General features: G+C 45.5%; 1 protein-coding gene across 1 annotated transcript in view; it reads left to right on the forward strand.

Moving 5' to 3' along the window:
- ATG2B (autophagy related 2B) overlaps window positions 1-22,709 on the forward strand; it is a 1,039,004-nt gene that overhangs the window by 10,873 nt on the left and 1,005,422 nt on the right. The window lies entirely within an intron of this gene.

Raw genomic sequence — 22,709 nt, forward strand, 5'->3', positions numbered from 1 at the left:
ATGAATGTCCAAAATAATAAATATATTAATAGAATACCTCGGAGTCGACACGAGGGAGTATATCCCGGTCAGCAAATCTGGTAAGTAAGGCAGTGACAGGTCTAAAATCAAAGATACCATAACGGGTCACAACAATGTTCGTTCTAGCAAAGGGGCAGCCCCAAACAGAAACCCCTATTCAGACCCCTGCATAATGATGCATCCGATCAATGAAGAAAACTATCTCATTACATGAGCATCAGAAACAGACTCTATATTTGCACCAAAATATAAAAATTAATTTAAGATATCGGCGCAGACCTTCATATAAGAAGGGTAAAGAATATATACGTATAAATCGCCCAGGGCCGGTAAACAATTAATTAAATACACATATTCTTACCAAGTGTTCGGAGAGTACTCCGTTCGTAATCTGGAGCCTTGTAAGAGTTTGAAACCGGCCGCCATGATTGGCCCATATATATGTGTTTGCAAGTATGAACGCTCGCGTCAATCGTGAGTGGTTAGAAAAAGGACTCCCGATCGAAATACATTCGCAATAGTCGCCATATTGGAATGGTGCGATTAGACGTAAATCAGTCAGCCTTGTATTATATAAATCAATTTAATTCTGTAGATTAAGAGGACCACAGCACAAAATCAAACAGGGGTACCAAGTATACTAGTTTCTCAATAATAATGGTCTACTTATAGCCACAGCCTCCGAGCAAAGAAGTATCGTCCGTGTATTTAAACAAAATAATGAATAAAAATAACACTCTAAGCGACACCATAATGCTATCAAAGTTAAAATCGATTCACCAAGAGTATCAAAAATAATAGTTCAAAATCATTGTTTCATATATGTATTCTATTATTATAATATCTTTTTAATCACGAATGGCTACCCTAGGACCAAGATGAGATGTAAATCAAGGAAATGTGTTAACAGGGCACCATAAATAGGTCAATATGTTAGTCACGGAGAAGACATAGGAGAAAGAGATTACCGTAATTCATACAGAGCAGAAAAAGGAGAAATATCCAGAACCAAGATATTACATCTACAGAACCAAACGTCCCAGGTAAGGTAGAGCAATATCTGAGAATCGGGTATTGCAATCAGTGTTCCAACCATAATTCACAGGCACAAGCATAGTCATCTGGAAATATGGAGGGCAAGATCAAATAACACAGTCTTATATTAATCATGCTAACATTGACAGTAGGTATGGTCGTTCATCAGCTCAAATGTGTATAGGTAAACTTACATCACATATATGTAATACATCGAAGTCACAAAATGAAAATATGAGTGGATTCAAAAAGTAATAAAATCCAGAAGATCTACAGACATAATTATAAGGATCTTAATTATAAACAATTTTGTTAAAATTGAAGTTCAGTTGACTTCAATGTGTGATCTTACTAATAATACAAATACATCAAAAGAGCGACAAACTCTACGTCATTATGTATAGGAAAACCTACAAGTAATTCACATGATACATATCACATATTCTTCAAGTCCGTCAAGATCATGAAATCAAAGCAAATTACAGTGAACAGGCCGATGTAATAATACAAAGAAGCAAGGTAATGAGATAATTGAAGATAATCACTTTTCACACATCTAAGAAATAATGTAATTCGTGATCAACATTAATTCCAAGTTCAACTGCCCGTAATTTAGAAATCCATCGTGCCTCACACTGGCGTAATCTTAACTCCCTATCCCCGCCTCTGGGGTCAGTCTTGACAACTTCAATTCCATGAAAGTGAAATCCTAATGAGGTTCCCTGTCCCTGGCATATAGTAGCATTGCTACCTATTGGGTATCTGATGTCTAAATTTTTCAATGCATGAAAATGCTCAGCCATTCGTTCCTTAAGGGGGCGGATGGTACTGCCCACATACATTTTTCCGCACTTACACTGAATCACATAGACAACAAACTTCGTTAGACAATCAATATGATCATAAATTTGAAATCTGCGTGAGCCATTGTACTCAAAATGTTTTATTCCCTTCCTGGTGAACCTACACTTATATCACATACGTATATGGTAGTTTGTAGTTGCCATACCGAACTATTGATTGCATGTTGGCATCAGTCTGTGTGTACAGAACGTTGTGATGAAATAGCCCGCTATACTTAGAGCCACTGACTTTATGTGGGTCTCTTTGCTTAATAATACTGATGCTTGGAGCCAGTCAGGATTGAATGTTGTGATGAAAAGCCCGAGTCGGACCTCTCTTAGTTTATTTCTTTTGGTGTCTTTACCTTTGGTATATATTCTTTTCCTGAATACAAACATTTTTTTCTTTCCTATTTATTCTCTTCCTCTTTTTTGTTTATCTGAATACACTACCTATTTTTCAATTGTAGTCACTGGGTGTCAATTTCTAAACTAATCGGTTTAGATAATTTGGGTCGTTCCTTTATAATGACTTTATGCTTGATCTATGAATTGACATTGATATTTTTGAACACATGTCACTAGCAACAATATATTGTTTGAATAGATTCTTTATTATTATTTTTGTAGCCCTGAGGAAGTCATTTGGGCCATTTACCCTATGACGAAACACGTGTTGGCTGCAAATAGTTCTTCTTGTCATCATGATCTATCATGTCACATCTACAAGGGGAGATCCTGAGAACTAAGACAATAAAGAAGATTTTCTTTTTGATTTACATGGACTGAAATTTGTCTTTGATATACTGATAGCTTCGGTCTGAATATTGGTTTGTTATTGCTCGGGAACGATCTTTTGTCTTAGCTAAAGGATGGCGTTGTGAGTGCTGATGTCCTATCAGTGTTGCAGCACCAAATGGAGGGCAAACCCAATATACCCTTGAGGGCTTAGGCGGATAAATTTAAAGGTGAAAATGCCGACAAGGGATTTTGTTCGTAACAAAGTAATTACTTAGTTATATTTCTTAGCCAATTGTTTTGTGGGTGTATTTAAACAAATTTTACCCCAGCAGTAAATTTATCAACAAGAACAATCATCAGATATAAAGAGTGCACACACGGGAATTCTTTTTTTGTGAATTGAACACAAATCTTTTTATGTATAAATCAGAATAAAAAGGAGTACATAAGAACCATTGGTTTGAGCAATAAATCATGAAAAGCGGGTTACATCAGATCCACATTTCATCAAGAGACATCTATTTCAGTACAGTTTTGACAGAGACCAATTTCATTATTGAGAAAATAATCAACTGTATATATCGAATATTGCGAAAATAGATGATGGAGTCAACGTTTCGGTCTTGGATGGCGGAAGTTTGTCAGACCATCTTCAGGACAGTTAGTTATTGCATAATAAGACCCTTCGTGAGTTCTAGAAATCCCACGATACTCGTGTTTTGTCGTGGTTGGGGCGTTCTGGTTGATACAATCAGTTTTCCAAAAATTCTAATGACAGGAGCATGAACGGGGGAGATCCTTCCTCGTTCTGTTTTCAAGAGATGTCTTGCTTCGATTCAAACGCGCAAAAGTCTGCCGAGGTCAGGGACGCCTGAGACAAAACAGAACGAGGAAGGATCTCCCCCGTTCATGCTCCTGTCATTAGAATTTTTGGAAAACTGATTGTATCAACCAGAACGCCCCAACCACGACAAAACACGAGTATCGTGGGATTTCTAGAACTCACGAAGGGTCTTATTATGGAATAACTAACTGTCCTGAAGATGGTCTGACGGACTTCCGCCATCCTAGACCGAAACGTCGACTCCATCATCTATTTTCGCAATATTCAATATATACAGTTGATTATTTTCTCAATAATGAGATTGGTCTCTGTCAAAACTGTACTGAAATAGATGTCTCTTGATGAAATGTGGATCTGATGTAACCCGCTTTTCATGATTTATTGCTCAAACCAATGGTTCTTATGTACTCCTTTTTATTCTGATTTATACATAAAAAGATTTGTGTTCAATTCACAAAAAAAGAATTCCCGTGTGTGCACTCTTTATATCTGATGATTGTTCTTGTTGATAAATTTACTGCTGGTGTAAAATTTGCTTAAATACACCCACAAAACAATTGGCTAAGAAATATAACTAAGTAATTACTTTGCTATCAGTGTTGCAGCTTTTCTTTAACAGGATCTGACCTTTGTGTGGCTAGCGTTTTGTGGTGACCCAAAAGCATTCTGAGTGGGAATTGCATCTACAAGTTGTGGTGGGGAAGATGTGAAAGCTCCATTGCTCTCAGAACATATGTGGGAGTCACATGTTGACGTGGGGATGAGGTGGCTTAAGTTGGGAGGGACCATAGGACATGCCTAGTTGGTATTGCATGAAGGAAGGGGTGGCTGAGTTTGACCAACCTTATCTAAGCGTGGCTTGGAATATATTGGTGTAAGGACTGGTCATGCGCCCTCTTTTGGGTACAAATAGCTCTGTAAATGGCACACCAAGCAAAAATAAATAAATGGACCAGTCCCTATTACCTGAAGTGCCTCAGCTTGTGCTCTTCTGGTGTGCAGCCTCTCCTTTTTTATTTTTTAATGCAGTTTTATATATCGTTAGCTCATGGCGCTTTCATGAGCACCGGTTACATTACACTAGGCCACATTTTTCCAGACACGGGCAATTAAGTGATATGTACAGAATCACATGATATTGAACCGACGTAGAGACATGAACTTGGTCCCCATTGCCACAGCCAGCTGTTCTAGCCACACCACATCCTCACCCCTACCTCTTGAGTCAAAACATTTAACTCTCAACTGGTACACATCACCATGAGGCTCCTTCTGCACATCTTTCTGTTCCCTTTATTGCTCAAGTCATTTTGTCTGTGCAATGATGTCTTAACGAATGAGTGTAGATTTATTCTGTATGCTTGCTGCCTCCATTTGCAAACGTGATACTAAAGATTACCTTTAAGAAGCACTTGTTCTCTAAGCATTTTAATGGCAAAATAATCTTGGCACTTAGACATAACCTTAAGTAGGGCATTTGGAAGTGATTATCTGTTATCTAGATTTTAATTATCGAGGTGAAATCAATCAGTTTTAAGTAGTGTAAGTTGAGACACTCATGTTTTGCTTGGACTAGTACACGTTTTATTTGAATTTCAGTTTGGTGGTTTCTGCGACCCTTTTAGATAATTCCTATTGTCTTTCCACCTGCAAGTTAATAAAGAGAGCCGTGCTCTCTTGGTAGGTATGTACATTTACCAATTCCCCATACAGTCTGAAATGGCTAAAGAGACAGTTGAAATGTTGATTCCCCCCACCCCCACCCCCATCCTCGAATCAGCAGCTGCCATTCTGCAGCTGTGGTAGACTGGGGTTGAGGCAATTTCCCAAGTCCGCACATAGCGATCCCCTACTAATGGTAAGGGCTACTGTCCTTACCCAGAATTAAGTAGCAGGAGCGTGGTGGTGGCCGTATACTGTTTGTTTTTTACAGTGATCTGTAAAGTTAACAAACATTTTTTACTGTGTCACTGGATTGAGGCCTACACTCCCAGTCATTTAAAGTTATGCTTCTGTGTAACCTAACTCGCCCATGGCCTGTTTCACATTAGTATACAGTGCTGTGCAGTGCACATGATTTTGTGTGTGCTGTAATGTATGTACACGTGTGTATGCTACAGTAGATGGAGGCCAGCGTGTTCTATATTAGAAGCACAGGGCCTCAAATTTACAGAGGCATGTAAATTTGGACACGCCATCCCAGACCAATTTGTGGATTTCCTGTCTTCCTGAGAGCAAGATGGGACAAACCCACACACTGGAGGAGGGGAGAGCCAGGCTCTCTTTTGCACTTCAAAAGGGTTCTTGGATTCTGAAAAGGTCACTGGTCAGTGGGGCCTGAGCACATCTTGGGAAGGCATTGTAATAATAAGGGAATTTTAAGAATCAGGGATGTGTAGCCTTAGTAACCTTTTGATAGGCATTTATCAGTAAGGCTGACATCCAGGTGTGATCCCCTAGTTACTCCCATGACCTGTATGTGGGGTGATCACGTTTGGAGTCACTCCTGCTGTCTCAAACAACAAGAGAGCAGTCCACTTTACACAAAGGGACAGGACGCCAAATTGACAAATAATCAAAAACAACAATTCCCTTTGTGTGTATTTGGACAAACTGATAATAAATCATACACCATTCATCCAAGCATACCAATATCACCAAAGACTGCTGACCATTTGCAAAAATCCAATATATGAATGTTTATTCTGTAAAATTGGTTAAAAAGTCATATAAAGAGTGCATATTTAAAAACTTGGATTATTTCAACGTATAATTACTCTCTAAATAGAGAGCCACATCAAAATTTCACGAAGATCATACACATTGTTACAAAAATCCCAATAAATGAACATGGGAGGAAATCATAGACATTAATTGTTTGTCATTGTTACACACTAATCACAAATAATTTTATTGGTCAAACAACTATTTTGTACTGTGTCTTGTTTGGCCAAGATAAGGTTGATTTAGTATTTTTGTAGAACCAGCGCGACGCATTTCGGTGGGTTAAAATGATCCGACCACCTTCTTCAGGAAAAAAAAAGACTTGGTGTCTCCCACAACTTCAGATCGGAATTGGTGATGTGTTATTATTCAATGATCACTCTTGGGAACCGGCTCCTCAAGATCAAGTGCCACCCATCTGTTTTCAGGGTATGTCCATCAAATGTGGGGCTCTGTCTCTGAGCCTTCAATGCAATGTAGTCTTAATATATTCAGAATTTTTTGTCACTCTAGTTCTGAGATTGAACAATCTCCAAATTATTGATCCTCCTTACTGTGGTTACATAGGTAGACTTCTTCAAGTTAAAATCAATGCCAGGACACGTCTGCCTCCAGTCTCTCTTCGTTCATCTTTCCTTTGTGTATGTGTGACTGACTGCTATCTGGACAATGACCAGGACAGATAAATGGGCCCTTCAAAGGGGGAAACTCCCACAGCACAAACCTCAAATACTTGGATACTAAATCACATCTGTGTCTGGAAATAGATTATAAAAAGGGGAGCTTGAGTGTCCCAAAATTGTCAGACCGGAGTTGTACATCAGCATGGAGATGCTCCGTACGACTTATGCCTGTTATTACCAGGACTGGGAACTAAGATATGCTAGTCTTCCATGATGAGTAAGGAAACATCACCCAGGAAAATCAAGACCACTTGCCCTGGTACCTGGGGCACCATCATCTACCAGAGGAGCCTGTGAGGAGGAGAGCTCCTGGAGGAAGAGAGGTCCAGTGGGAATCTGTCTAGTGGATTTCTGAAGCAGTATGAGATTTTGGGTTCAGTTTAGGACTGGTGAACTGATCAGGGCATCCGCCCAAGTGCTGCTGTTTGCGCCCCCCATATTTCTAGTATGAGTTGTTGTGAAGATTGAGGACCGTTGTACCGATCAGGCTATCTGCCTGAGTGCTGCTATTTATGATGCCTATCTGCCATATGGGGGTTGTGGTGAAGATAAGCGTTGTGACAAGGGAGAGGGCCATTTCCCCCTGCAGTGTTGTGACCGGAAGGCTCTGTGTCCCAGAGTGCACTGTTTCAAGATGTCCGAATGCCAGAAAGGGGTGGTGGTGAAGATAAGGGTCATCGCCCTGGAGCAGCATACGCGAGAGCAGCATACACCAGAGCAGCATATGCCAGGGCAGCTTACGCCAGAGCAGCATAGTGGGTTTTGACCCACGGGAGAAGAGCATCGATTCAATCACCTGAACCCAGGAGCATCGAGATTGCCGCCATATTCAGGAATACTTACAGCACTATTGAAGGAGCTTCGTGGATGCCTGCATCCTCTCCCTCAGTATCCAGATTTCTGCTCACCGCCAGGCCGCTGATATGCTCCAGGGCTTGCTGAACTGCAGCTCCAGCGAGAGTCTCTGAGGGAACTTGCTCTGATTAAAAGCACAATGGCCGTGGGGCACTTTGCCTTTTAAGAAACTATAGTGAAAATCGAAATTCAGGCTGCCTTTCAGAAATTATTTTAATTAAAATACTAAGTATATAGGTTTTGTTTAACAAAAAAACAAAAAAAAAGCTTCCTCTCCGGTAATGTACATGTGCCAATGTTTGAGGCAGTTTTACAGCACAGAAATGTGCTGGACATTCTGGAAAGAGATCGATTGACATAATAAGATTTGCCAGTGACTCTACATACACAATAGAGGGCGTGGGATGGTCCTGAAACCTCACATTGTAATAGTCTATCGCGACTTGTTGACAAATCTATTGCAACTTTACAGAAACAAGGTAATTCACGCCAAGATGGGTCTGAATTGACAGATAAGATGTTATAGGTGGGATAGGAGGTGTTTAGCCGCTACATGTTTTTGCAGTAGAGCGAAGCATGGTTAATTGCATGTCGCACAGTTTTTAAGTGTTTCAATTGTGTTTTTAAAATTTACATTTGCCCTTCTTTTGAGCTGTGACTTTTGTATAAACTGCTATTTGTAACCGCACCGTATCATTGACCCGCGGTCCCCGTCTGTAAGAATGGGGCAGCCCTGGTCTGCTGGGTCAGCAGTCTAGTCTTCTCGCTCAAGGCTACAAAAATCACGCTGGCGCGAGCACGCAACCTTCGTACCACAGGCATGCCTAAGGCAAGCCCGTCTGCGCCCGTCGCGCGTCCAGCGCCAGAGACCCTGCCTGTTTTCGGTCTCCGGTCTATACAAGTAGTCCGTTATTGGCGATGAGGGGAGGTGAGTGTTCCTCTCCAGATTTCTACAATATGAGGGGGGAGGGGCAGGAATTCAAGTGCTCCAGCTGTGAGTTTTGCTGTACCATGGCACAGGGTCAAGACTGATTTGCATATGGCCAGGTCTAAACTGGGGTGGCATGGTGAGCAAAAGAATGATGGATTTAACCCAGATCTCTTGACTGGGGGAGAATGTTTAGATTTGTTCTGCATTCCGTCGATCAATTTTGTGACTTTTGCTTTCTCGCCCTAAGTGCGCCAGGTATGCCCAGACATGGGTCCTGGGCTCACTGTGCCACTGGAATCAAGCTATCCTGGCTGAAGAGGGGTGAAACCCCGAAACCGGTCCTAGGATGCTTGTTTCCGGTCCAGGGAGGTCCTGGCTTGGCAGTTCGGGCTGGACTGTTCCCATGAGGCACAGGGTCAAGACTGATTTGCATATGGCCAGGTCTAAACTGGGGTGGCATGGTGAGCAAAAGAATGATGGATTTAACCCAGATCTCTTGACTGGGGGAGAATTTTAGATTTGTTCTGCATTCCGTCCATCAATTTTGTGACTTTTGCTTTCTCGCCCTAAGTGCGCCAGGTATGCCCAGACATGGGTCCTGGGCTCACTGTGCCACTGGAATCAAGCTATCCTGGCTGAAGAGGGTTGAAACCCCGAAACCGGTCCTAGGATGCTTGTTTCCGGTCCAGGGAGGTCCTGGCTTGGCAGTTCGGGCTGGACTGTTCCCATGAGGCACAGGGTCAAGACTGATTTGCATATGGCCAGGTCTAAACTTGGGTGGCATGGTGAGCAAAAGAATGATGGATTTAACCCAGATCTCTTGACTGGGGGAGAATGTTTAGATTTGTTCTGCATTCTGTCCATCAATTTTGTGACTTTTGGTGGTCTGCTGGGTTTGCGGTCTATTCTTCTCGCTCAGGGCTACAAAAATCACGCTGGCGCGAGTGCGCAGCGTGGGATAGGAGTTGTAGCTTCTACATGTTTTTGCAGTAGAGCGCGGCACGGTTAGTTGCATTTTGCACTGTTTTTAAGTGTTTCAATTGTGTTTTTTAAATTTACATTTGCACTTCTCTTGAGCTGTGACGTTTGTATAAACTGCTATTTGTAACAACACCGTTATCAATGACCCGCGGTCCCCGTCCGTAAGAGCGGGCCGCCCTTGTCTGCTGGGTCAGCGGTCTAGTCTTCTCGCTCAGGCCTACTAAAATCACGCTGGCGCGAGCGCACAGCGTAGGATAGGAGGTGTTTAGCCTCTACATGCTTTTGTAGTAGAGCGCGGCACGGGCAATTGCATTTTGCACTGTTTTTAAGTGTTTCAATTGTGTGTTTTTTTTATTTTTATATAATTCTTTTTATTAAAGAACAAGAATCGGCATAAAAACATTGTTCGTATGGATATGTACATACAGAAATACAGAAGGAATTCATTCGTTGACTTGGCAGTAATCAATATGACAACATCTATCAAGAATGGCACAACATGGGATACAGTTTATGGTGAGGACAGGTCGTCCAAGGTGATGCCTCGTGGAGGGCTGCAGATCTCTCCTCTGTATGTGTTCCATGCTCCCCAGATCCGGGACCACTTTTTAGGGCAACCCCGTACACTGTTTTTTCCCGGAACATGCACCAATCCATATTGTTCTTCCAGTCTGTTCTGGTCGGTGGGTTTGCTGCGCCCCATAGTTTATTTATTTATTCACTTATAGAGCGCATGGTTACACCTATCGGTGTGTCCCCGCGCTGAGACATCAAAAAAGTAGACCAGATAGAGCCGAGCAATGATCAGAGATCTGTTTTAAGAAATAGCCATGTCTTCAGTTGTCTGCGAAAAATATATTCGCTAGGCTCAGTTCTCATGGACAGAGGCAGCGTATTCCATAGTTTGGCCGCCAAGTACCTAAAGGAGCGAGCTCCCATTCTGGCTCTAAGTATTTTCGGGATAGTCAGTAAGGCCATATCCATGGATCGTAGATTACGCCCTGGGGTGTATCTTGACACCAGTGCCTGAAGATACAGGGGGCTTTTTCCTGTCAGAATGTGATGAACATAGCACATAGCTTTGAACAGAATTCTCTTTTCTATGGGTAGCCAGTGTAGGGTGGTTAGGGCCCTTCTAGTATTCGTTCTCCTAGGGAGGCTGAGGACTAGGCGGGCAGCCGCATTTTGTGCTCTCTGTAATTTCGTGAGTCCTCTCTTGGAAGCACCCAAATACAGTACATTACCATAGTCCAGTTGAGATGTAATTATAGCATGGACTATGGTTCTCCTGGCTTTTACAGGGAGCAGGTCAATGACTTTCCTCAGGGTTTTCATTGCTCCATAACACTTTCCTGCAACCTTCCGTATCTGGCTGTCGAACGATAATTTAGAGTCGACCCAGATACCCAGATTCTTCACTTCTGTTTTAGGGAGGGGAACTTGTCCTAATGTATCAGTCCACCAAGCAGAGGACCATATGGTGGGTGTTTTTCCGACTACCAATACCTCCGTCTTATTTCCGTTCAATTTGAGGCAATGGTCAGTCATCCAGTCTGCCACTTCTTCCATGCATTTAGTAAAACGAATAGCTGCCTGTTCTCTATTTTGGGATAGTAGCACAATTAGTTGGGTATCGTCGGCATAAGATACAATCGATATCTCATGCTTTTGCACACACTCAGCCAGTGGTCCCACATATATATTAAACAGGGTTGGGCTTAAAGTAGAGCCATGAGGGACTCCCTGCCTTAATGGATAACTGTCTGATATGTGTGAGAGTTGTGCTACTTGAAAGCTTCGTTGGGATAAGAAGAAGGTCAGCCACTGGAGGGCACACCTTCGTATGCCACAAGCCTCTAATCTTTGTAGCAGTAGGGGATGTGAGACGGTGTCAAAAGCTGCGCTCAAATCCAAAAGGATGAGCGCAGCTGTCTTCCCTTCATCCGCATATTTTCTTAGGGTCTCAGTAGCCATCAACAAGGCAGATTCCGTGGAGTATGCCTTTCTGAAACCTGACTGAGAGGGATGAAGGATAGCATTAGCATTAATGTGATCCACTAATTGTTTATTTGTGATTTTTTCTGCAATCTTTGCCATCAGAGGTAGTAGTGAAATGGGACGCAAGTTCTCCAATACGGAGAAATCCAAAGAAGATTTCTTCCTCAGAGGTTTAACAATGGCCTGTTTCCAACTTAAAGGAACTATCCCGGTCCTAAAAGAACGGTGTATAAGTTCAGAAATATATGGTAAGATCATATTGATTCCAACCAATATTTTATCAGGTCGTGCTGGGTCGCGGGGGGATCACGATTTTATTCCCTTAATCGTGACTATAAGTTCTTCCCTCTCCAGTCTTGTAAATTCATTTAATGTCACTCCATAAACTTCTCCTTGCTGCCAGAGTGCTGATTGCAGCCCATTTGGGCCTCAGTCGGAAACGACGCATATATCTTTGTGATTTTATCAGCAAAGAAACCCGCCACTTTATTGCAGATCTCCTTGGAGGAGGTTGTCACTCCTTCCTCCTCATTATTTTTGAGGGATTTTAATATAGTAAATAGTTCCTTATGGGAATTTTCTGCACTATCGATTTTGTCGGTGTAGAACTCGCGTCTAGTTTTCTTTATCAGTGCATGGTAAGCTTTTAAATCCTTATTGTATTTATCTTTAGATATAGTACAATAGGTTTTCCTCCAGGCTCGTTCTGATTTTTTTACATCCTTTTTTTGCCATACGTAGTTCCTCATTGAACCGCGGTGCTGTGGCTTTTATTCTCTGAGGGATTCTAGTAGTCCAAGGTGCAACTTTATCCAGAGCCCTGGAAATCCAGGCCTCAAACTGCTCATTCGCTATATCAATGTTGTTATCTAGCTTTGGTTTCTTTCCAATCAAAGCGTGTTCGAAGGAAGAGGTGTCAAAGTTGTCCACTTTCTAGTGGTAATTGCCTCCTTGGAGGGTGGCACTCTCGTTCTGTATGCTGGAATAGTAAATGGGACCAAAAAATGATCTGACCAAGGAACTGGCCAGGGGGCTCCTATTTCAACCTCCTCCGAGTTAGCAAAGATAGGATCTAATATATGGCCTCCTTGGTGCGTTTGTGTTTCTACTCTCTGGGTTAAATCTCTTAATTTAACCCAGAGAGTAGAAACACAAACTCTCAAGCATATCTTTGCAAATAGCATCTACTGCTTTATTGTCATTCTCATCAAAATGTATATTTAGGTCTCCTAGAATCAGCAATTTATTATGCCTCAGTGCTGGGTGTACTATCTTATCCTCCAAACTGGCCACAAACTGAGCTGACTGGCCCGGAGGGCGATATATGAGGAACCCGGTCAGGGTATTGCCATCTGCTGTGGACAGGGTGAAAAAGATAGCCTCACATTTCTCTAAATCTGCTTGTTTGATTTCACATGATATGTTCTCTTTATAAATGATGGCGATCCCTCCTCCTCTTTGGCTCTCTCTATCCTGCCTAACTATATGGTATTGCTTCGGGACCGCATCTTTAATATCGGGTGTTGAATGTTCGTTGAGCCACGTCTCTGTCAGGAATAGGACATCAATACATTTTTCCGGAAGGAGATCACATATCTCATATCTATGTTTGATTAGAGATCTGCAGTTTAAAAGAGCGAGGTGTGTTTTATGTTCTTTAGGCGTAGGCACTCTATGTAGCAGTCTCTTTTTACAATATGCGCACGCGGGCTCCATGTTTTCCACATTAGTGGTGTGTCTGCAGACAGCATTGACAACTGTCCGTAGAGCCAGTAATGCATTTTTGGAGTATTGTATCCTAGTTATTGGTCCAGTTGTTTCAGGGTTTCTGGCCCTAGGTCCCGGTCGGGCGCAGACGGGCTTGCCTTAGGCGCGCCTCCGGCGCGCCAGCGGCGCGTCCGCTGCGCGGTCGCGGGCACATTGGTTATTTGAAGGCAGTCCGGCGGAAGCCCCGCCTCTGCCGACCAGCCCGGAAGTAGTGTGTCCTATCACGCTCTGCCACGCCCTCCACAACAAACGGCACACAGCCGGGATGGACCGGGGCGGGCAAAAGAACGGTAAGCTTGCCAATTTCACATAAAAAAGTTCACATGTGCAAATCACGCAGGGGCTTAAAGGAACACAGTTTTAAAAATTACATTAAAAGGATATGCTTGTTTCTACGTAGATGTTGCTAAAAAGACATAGGTAAAATGACAGACAGTTCGCTGATAACGCGTGCACTCTGATAGTCTCACCTAGAGTGTCCCTGCGCGGTCGCGAAACACCTCGGTAACTTGAAGGCAGTCCGGCGGAAGCCCCGCCTCTGCCGACCAGCCCGGAAGTAGTGTGTCCTATCACGCTCTGCCACGCCCTCCACAACAAACGGCACACAGCTGGGATGGACCGGGGTGGGCAAAAGAACGGTAAGCTTGCCAATTTCACATAAAAAAGTTCACATGTGCAAATCACGCAGGGGCTTAAAGGAACACAGTTTTAAAAATTACATTAAAAGGATATGCTCGTTTCTACGTAGATGTTGCTAAAAACACATAGGTAAAATGACAGACAGTTCGCTGATAACGCGCGCACTCTGATAGTCTCACCTAGAGTTTCTCTGCGCGGTCGCGAAACACCTCGGTAACTTGAAGGCAGTCCGGCAGAAGCCCTGCCTCTGCCGACCAGCCCGGAAGTAGTGTGTCCTATCACGCTCTGCCACGCCCTCCACAACAAACGGCACACAGTCGGGATGGACCGGGGTGGGCAAAAGAACGGTAAGCTTGCCAATTTCACATAAAAATGTTCACATGTGCAAATCACGCAGGGGCTTAAAGGAACACAGTTTTAAAAATTACGTTAAAAGGATATGCTCGTTTCTACGTAGATGTTGCTAAAAACACATAGGTCAAATGTCAGACAGTTCGCTGATAACGCACGCACTATGATAGTCTCACCTAGAGTTGGGCTATATTTCTTTTGGCAATCATGAGGCCCAACGTCACCCAAATCGTACCCGCTCTATCTAGGTCTGTGGGCTCCCACACATTCAACAGACATCTTTTCGCATCAAGGGGGAAGGGCTAGGCCCAGCACCTCACCAAGTACTGCATGAATTTGACGCCAGTATCTTTGGATATAGTCACACTCCCATATGATGTGCATGAATGTCCCTTCAGAGCCACAGTGCCGGCGACAGTCTCCCCCTTCTGCTCTTCCCATTCGAACCAGGCAGGGTCCGGTAACATACACCCTATGGAGGATTTTGAGTTGTATGAGTCATAACCTGGCCGAGATTGCTACCTCCCTAGGGGAGGCTAGTGCCTCCTGCCATTCCTCATCGTCCATTTCAAGGCCATCCCTTTCCCACTTCGCCCTGGTGCCCTGGAGAGGGTCTGCTGTGTTATTCATTAGTTTTTTGTATGTGAGGGAAATGCTTTTCTCCGATAGGTATCCATCAAGCAATCTGTCTTCGAGAGGTGTGTATGCTGGGGGGGAAGATCCTTTAGCTATGTGTGACTGTAGTGCGTGCCGGACCTGGAGGTAACGGAAGTGTTCGGAGTTAGCTAGCTCGTACTTCTGCTGCAGGGAAGTAAATGGCATTACTTCACCCTTTAACCATAGGTCTCCAATGGATGAGATTCCGATAAGGTCCCACTTATAAAAGCCTTTCGACTTCCAGAGGTCGCCTGATCTCTCCGAATCCCATAGGGGTGTGGCTAATGTCAGTTTGTGTGCCCAACCCAGGCTTTTGATTGCTGCGTGCCAGATCTGAACAGAGTGTTTTGTCGGCCCAGTAAGGGGAAAGCGTTTTGGTTTAGAGTAAAGAGCCCTGTTGTAGTTACCTCCTGGAATGAGCCATCGATCCGTAGCAAAGCCTGGGTCGTCCATGCGGCGAGATGTTCCCTGATTAATCGCTGTTATATGTGCCGCCCAATAAAATTTTTTTGATGTCTGGGAGGCTAATCCTGCCATTATACCAGCTCAGTGTGAGTTTGGTGAGCGCTATTCTGGGTTTCCCTCCCCACAGTAAACCTCTTTGCAGGCCCTCGATTTCCCTAAAATAACAAGATGGCACTAAGTCAGGGTAGTTTTGTAGCGCACATAGAAACTGGGAGAAGGACATCATCTTGAAGTGCGCCGCTCTGCCCAGCAGGGAAAGAGGGAGCGCCTTCCATGCGGCGATGTCACGCTTCAGTCTTTGCAGCGGTGGTAGGAGATTACGGTCATAGAGGAGGTGGGGGTTTGAATCCCACCGTGGTGACTTGAATCAGTCAATCTTTCGGTACGGCGGGTGGGTCACTGTGCAAGACATATATCAAAGATTTATCTCAGTTGATGGAGTATCAAGAGAATCTACCAAAAATAGTGAGGATGTCAAACACTGCGATAAGTGACGCCTTTGGTGCCGCTAGAAAGAGAAGGATGTCATCTGCGTATAGCGAGATGCAGTCCTCCCATGACTCCGTCCATCGCAGTCCTCGTATGACCGGGTCTCGACGAACCCACGCCGCCAGAGGCTCCAAAGCGAGTGTAAAAAGGAGAGGGGAAAGCAGGCATCTTTGGCGGGTTCCCCCGAGCCAGTGCGAAGACCGCGGACTTTTAATTGTTTACTACTACCTACACCATGGGTTCAGAGTACAGGAGCTTAACCCAGTGAATAAACCCGTCCCCAAATCCCAGCTTCGCTAGCACAGCAAAGAGGTAGGGCCATTTGATTGTGTCGAATACCATTGACGCATCAGTGAGGCTATAATTGCCGGTTCCCGTAATGTGGCGAGCCGTCCCAGTACCCAGTGCACTCTGCAGAGATTTAAGGCAGTGTTGCGCTGCAGCATGAAGCCCGACTGATCTGGGTGTACCAATCCACTGATCACTTTAACGAGGCGGTTCGCCAGTAGCTTTGCAAGGATTTTGGGTTCGGCATATAAGAGAGAGAGGGGCGTATATGAAGTACAGTTTGCCTTAGGCTTATTTTCTTTGTGGATGGTGACAAGCGTGGCTACCTGTTGGTCGGGCGGGAATGTTCCCTGTTTCTTGCTATCAGTAAACATGGATCTTAGATGCGGGGCCAGCTTATCCGGTGCCAGCTTATAGAACTCAAATGGTAGGCCGTTGGGGCCCAGTGATTTACCTGACTTAAGACTCCTGATTGCCATCGCGACCTCATCGTCAGTGAAGTCGCTGTCTAGCAATTCTCGATCTTCAACCTGCAGGACAGGAAGGGCGATATCTCTAAGGAGGGACTGCGAGTCCTCTTCTGTATAGATTGTGTGTGTACTGTAAATTGTGCTATAGTGTGTCGCAAACAAGTCCGCAATGGCCTTTGGGTCTGTGATGGATTGCCCGTCTTTATTGATCAGTTCTGGGACTAACTTGGATGCCATCTCCTTCCTCTGTAGCCATGAAATGAGTTTCCCTGCTTTGTCCCCCAGGTCGTATATTCTACCTGCCGTTTCCCTCCCCATGGACCTAGCCCTCTCTGTGGCTATCGCTTTGTATTCATCCCTCTTGGGTTGTAAGTCATGCAGCTTCTCTTGCATCGCTCCTCCCTCCAGCTCTCTTTCCAGGTCCAGGACCGCACCCTCCACCGTTTCTAGTTCCTTCATTCTGTCTTTTCGCACCCCAGCTATCGGGGAAAGCGCCTGGCCGCGGATCACTGACTTGAATGCCTCCCATAATGTCTGGGGGGAGTCAACCAAGCCTACATTCTCCTGGAAGTATAAGTCCATGGTCTGCAGCAAGGATGTACGCACGCCGGGGTCTCGGAAGTGCCATGGGTTAATAGGGGCTATCCTACCCGCTCCTCCCTTTCCCACCATCAGGTGAGTCCACAGTGGGGAATGGTCGGAGATACCCCTTGCCATGTGTCTGATATCGTGTATATGTGTCAGCTGGGATGCTGGAACAATCACGTAGTCAACACGGGAAAGGCTACCATGGGCCTGGAGTGGAATGTGTGTTGAATACTATCTGGGTGATACGCCCTCCATGCATCCGCTAATCCGAGTGCGTCCAGAAAGTCTGGCAGCCACCGGGCTGAGTTCCTGATATCTCGCGGAGGATGTCTATCCAATGTGCCAGAGACCACTGAGTTGAAGTCCCCTCCCAGTAGTAGCAGGCCCTCCGGTATGGAGAGTAGCACCGCTCCCAGGTCCTTGAATGTTTATGTTTGTTGGCCTGGTGGAACATAAACAGAAAGGCATGTGAGTGTGCATCCCTCCCACTGCCCTGTGATTCTTATATACCTCCCAAGATTATCTGACCAAGTAGATTGTACCATGAGTGGGAAGGAGTTGCAAATCAGTATGCCTACCCGTCGGGAACCGGTGGAGAAGCCTGTGTGAGCTACTAATTTGTAGCCCCATCTATTGAGTGCTTTACATGAGTTTCCCACTAAATGCGTCTCTTGAAGGAGGACTACGTCCGGGGAATGTCGCCTAATATGCTGCAACACTACACATCGCTTTACTTTGTCCCCGAGCCCATTAACATTCCAGCTCAAGAGTTTAAGATTGTGGTCCCCGTGCATGTATGTTAAGGTGGGCATTAGTCAACAGTTCCTCCTGCGAAGTACATTGTGTCTGTGCTGATTCATTAAAAATAAAACAAACAACATTTCCCCCATCCCAACTACCCCCCTCCCTGCTCCCGTGCAACCTGGGCCCTAGAACGCCCATAGAATCAAACATGCAGAGTGCCTGTCGCCCAACTATAGAACTAAACGTAGAAATGTGGGGGTGGGATGAATGCCACGTCCCGCCCCAATTGTCCCAGGGCATGCAATGTCTCATCGTTCCCCTCAGAGGAACTAGTCCCCAGAGTCATGCCTCGTCAATCAAGGTGAAGCCCAATGATTTGGGAGCAGCCTTTGTATGTCCCGATACCTGTGTCCCCAGCCGACGCGGGGGACATATCTGTGAGGTGGTGGGTCACTGTCCGCTCTGACACCAGGTCTCATGTCTTCAGTGGGCGTGTGTACGGTTTGTCTCAATCGGAGTGATGTCCTCTAGCTCCTCGCCAGCCCTCCAGCCACTCCGTCGCAGTTTCGGGAGTGTCAAAATACCAGGCCCTACCGTCCTCCTCCTCTCGAAGGCGCGCTGGGAACAGCATGGCGTATTTCATCCCTTTATCGCGCAGAGACTTCTTTACAGTCAGAAAGGATCTCCGTTGTCGTTGAACCGCCTGTATGAAGTTTGGGAAAAAGGAAATGTTTGCATTCTCATATTAGAGCGGGGGGCCTGTCCTGGTGTTCTGAAAAATTACGTCTCTGTAGTTCAGTACCTGCACCAACAGCGGCCGTGGGGGAGCCCAAGGATTCGGACGTCCCCCCGGGTCCCTGTGCGCTCTCTCGACCACGAAGAATTTGGACAGGCCTTTGGCCTGGAGGTGGGTGAGTATGAGCTCCTCAATGAAAAGATCCGGTGCCTGTCCTTCCGCCCGTTCCGGTACTCCCAAAATTCTAACGTTGTTGCAGCGCGTACGCCCTTCATAGTCATCGAACTTACTTTCAGCTAACTTTCGAAAGAGTTGTAGCTCGCGGATCTCAGTCTGAAGTTGCGAGGTATCGTCCACCAAGCTCTTGGTCGTAATGTCCAGTTGCTTGACTTTTTCGATACTTTTTGCCAGGTCCGCCCTGATGAGTGCGACATCCGAGGAGATCGTGTCCATCCTCAATTCCAAGGAGGATCGGATCCCAGAAATGTTCTCCATAACGTCTTTGGGTGTCAGTTCAGGGGGATTCTCCTCCGACCTATCTCCCGCCCCTTCTCTTGGCCGTTGATCCTGGGGTGAGGTCTTGGAAATGGTGTAGCGGTCCAGTTTATTTTGCTGGACTATCTTGGAGCTCTTCGTCCCGGACATCGTGGGTTTCACCGTTGTAGGCCCCAGTGCGGAGCCCCAGTGGTGCCGCACCGCAGCAAGGCCCTATGTCGCAGCAACTGTCAGGTGAGAGTCGCGGCCTGTGTCTGCCCCCTCTTCGCAGGCTGGGCTGTATCGGGGGGGAAGGAGAGCACCCAGTCGCCGACTGGTCCGGTGACCGGTCCGTGTAACGTCTTACAGGCCTCAGGATCTCGCCCCCGACCTAAGGTGTAGCACTGGTCCAGGGTAGCCGGGGTGTTGGCCCCACCTCCGTGCTCTCTCGTGGGACTCTGCTGATCGAGGTGTCTCCGGTCCAATCCAGAGCCCCGTCTGAGCCAGAGGATGGCCGCCGTGCGTTGTTATGCACTCGGCCTTGGCGTGCACCTCGTCGCCCGGCTGCTCCACTCGTTCAGGCCACAAATGCCGGCGACGATATCTCCGGAACCGTTGGTCACCCGGTCTCAGTTCTTTCACCAATCCGATCAGTGGGGGTTCTGCTCTCAGTAGCTGACCTCGGGGATCGGATATGTGTGACGGATAGACGGGGAGAAGAAGGGTATGACGGAGCAAACCTAACTAGCAGTCGCCATGCTATGCTGCGTAGCCACACTTCAATTGTGGTTTTTAAATTTACATTTTCACTTCTCTTGAGCTGTGAATTTTGTATAAACTGCTATTTGTAACCGCTCCGTATCAATGACCCGCGGTCCCCGTCTGTAAGAGCGGGGCCGCCTTGGTCTGCTGGGTCAGCGGTCTAGTCTTCTCGCTCAGGGCTACAAAAATCACGCTGGCGCAGGCGCGGGATAGGAGGTATTTAGCCTCTACATGTTTTTGCAGTAGAGCGCGGCACGGTTAATTGCATTTTGCACTGTTTTTAAGTGTTTCAATTGTGTTTTTTAAATTTACATTTACACTTCTCTTAAGCTGTGACTTTTGTATAAACTGCTATTTGTAACTGCACCGTATCAATGACCTGTGGTCCCCGTCTGTAAGAGCAGGGCCACCCTGGTCTGCTGGGTCAGCGGTCTAGTCTTCTCGCTCAAGGCTACAAAAATCATGCTGGCGCGAGCACGCAACCAGCGCACCACAGGCGTGCCTAAGGCAAACCCGTCTGCGTCTGTCGGCGCCTGGAGCGCGTCCAGCGCCAGAGACCCTGCCTGTTTTGGGTCTCCGGTCTATACCAGTAGTCAGTTATTGGCGATGAGGGGAGGTGAGTGTTCCTCTCCAGATATCTACAATATGAGGGGGGAGGGGAACGAATTCAAGTGCTCCAGCTGTGAGTTTTGCTGTACCATGACAGCAAACAGCCACCTTCCTAGCCTTGAGAACACTAATAGAAGGGGGGACACAATGGAGGGTGAAAGCAGAGTCTTGGCAGGTTCTAATGCACAGATAGCCTAATTGCTGATCACAGCCACTTGATGAGTTGTAAGGTGGGGACGACGTGTGACGAGCCACTGCACTGCTTACTGCTTAACATGCGCTCACTGAGCAAACATAAGTACCAGCTAGAATGCTTATTGCAGGGTTCTACCCCTGATTTAATATTCCTAACTGAAACGTGGACTAACCAATCATCTGCCCCTGATTGGAATATCGCACTTCCATCCGGTTACCCAGTGTCCAGTCCGGATAGGGTAGAGAATATTGGTGGAGGAATAGCGATAATCTACCGCAGCCAGTTAAAGGTGCATGTAGAAACTATTACACAGCTATCAGCAGAGGCAATGTGCTTCGTGTTGAAAGTTAACAACAGCTTTACCCTCCATGGCATACTTTTGTATCGGCCACCCGGTCCAAGATCATCTTTTACTCTAGCTCTACCGAATCTACTGGAATGCTGCTTAGACTCTAAATCGCTCATTATTTTGGGTGATTTTAATTACCAGCTAGAATTTAATAACAACTCCGACACCAGCAGGTTATTGGACAATTTAGCAGGCTATGGTCTGTCCCAATTAGTGCTTGGACCCACCCACTCTGCTGGCCATACACTTGATGGTATTTTTACAAATAATTCTGATGTCACGGTGGTTAAAACGTCCACTCTCCCCTGGACTGACCATAGGGCGATATATTTTAATATCAACATCATCAAAACAAATGTTTCCATTACAAATAAAGCGGCTAGTTTAAAAACTAGATCATGGAATAAAGTCCATGGTTCGGAACTTGAGCAGGCTTTAAACATCTGCCCTCCTGTGTGGGTCATGGATAACAATGAGGCGGCTATCCAGTTTTATAACTGGATTGCTACAGCGGTTAAACAGGTGGTACCCGAAAGAATTATTAAAGTAAAAAGATCCTGGGTGACATCGCCTTGGCATGGACCAGAGCTTATAAGCTATGTGTAGAAGAGTTGAGCGCATCTGGAGGGCGGACTATAGCACAGAACATAAGGCTGCATACAACATAGCACTCCAATCCTATAAAGAGGCTATTATAAAAGCTAAAAATACATACTATACCGTAAGAACTGAGGCGGCTAAGAACTCCTCTAAGGAGCTTTTTAAAACCATCCGTGTGCTATCTCAACCCCAACAGGTCACTTTATATAAACCAGACCAAGCCTTTTGCAATAAAATGGCGATTTGTTTTTTTCAGGCCAAGGTGCAACTAATCTATGATGATCTCCACAATAACATGAAGTCCGTGGGAAATGACCCTGACTTAGTACTGGAGGAAATAGCACCTCAGTGCCAATTAGCTAGTTTTAGCACCCTCGCCTCAATAGAGGTGAATAAAATTTTACTTTCTACTAAATCTGGATCTCCGAAAGACCCATGTCCACCAATGGTCTTGCACCTAGCTTCCGGAATGATTAGTTCATACCTAACCCCTCTTTTAAACCAAGTGCTTGAGTCGTGGATATACCCGTCGGTTCAGAAAACAGCCTGCATAAGACCAATTTTTAAAAAGCCTACTCTAGATCCTACGGAAGTGAAGCTCCTGTCTGCCAGTTACAGCTAAAATCCCCGAAAGGGCGGTAAATCAGGAGCTTATGCAATATCTAGATACTAATAATCGGCTTGACTCTAGTCAACATGGCTTCCGGTCATTTCACTCGACCGAGACCGCCCTGATCATGGCAACGGAGGAAATTCGCAAACAGGTGGGTGGAAGGGGCAGAGCCATCCTCATTCTCCTAGATCTCTCGGCAGCATTTGACACCGTGAATCACACAATTTTAGTAAGGCGGCTGAGGGCGGTGGGGATTG

This window comes from Triturus cristatus, chromosome 9 (genome assembly GCF_964204655.1).
Source record: "Triturus cristatus chromosome 9, aTriCri1.1, whole genome shotgun sequence".
NCBI lineage: Eukaryota > Metazoa > Chordata > Amphibia > Caudata > Salamandridae > Triturus > Triturus cristatus.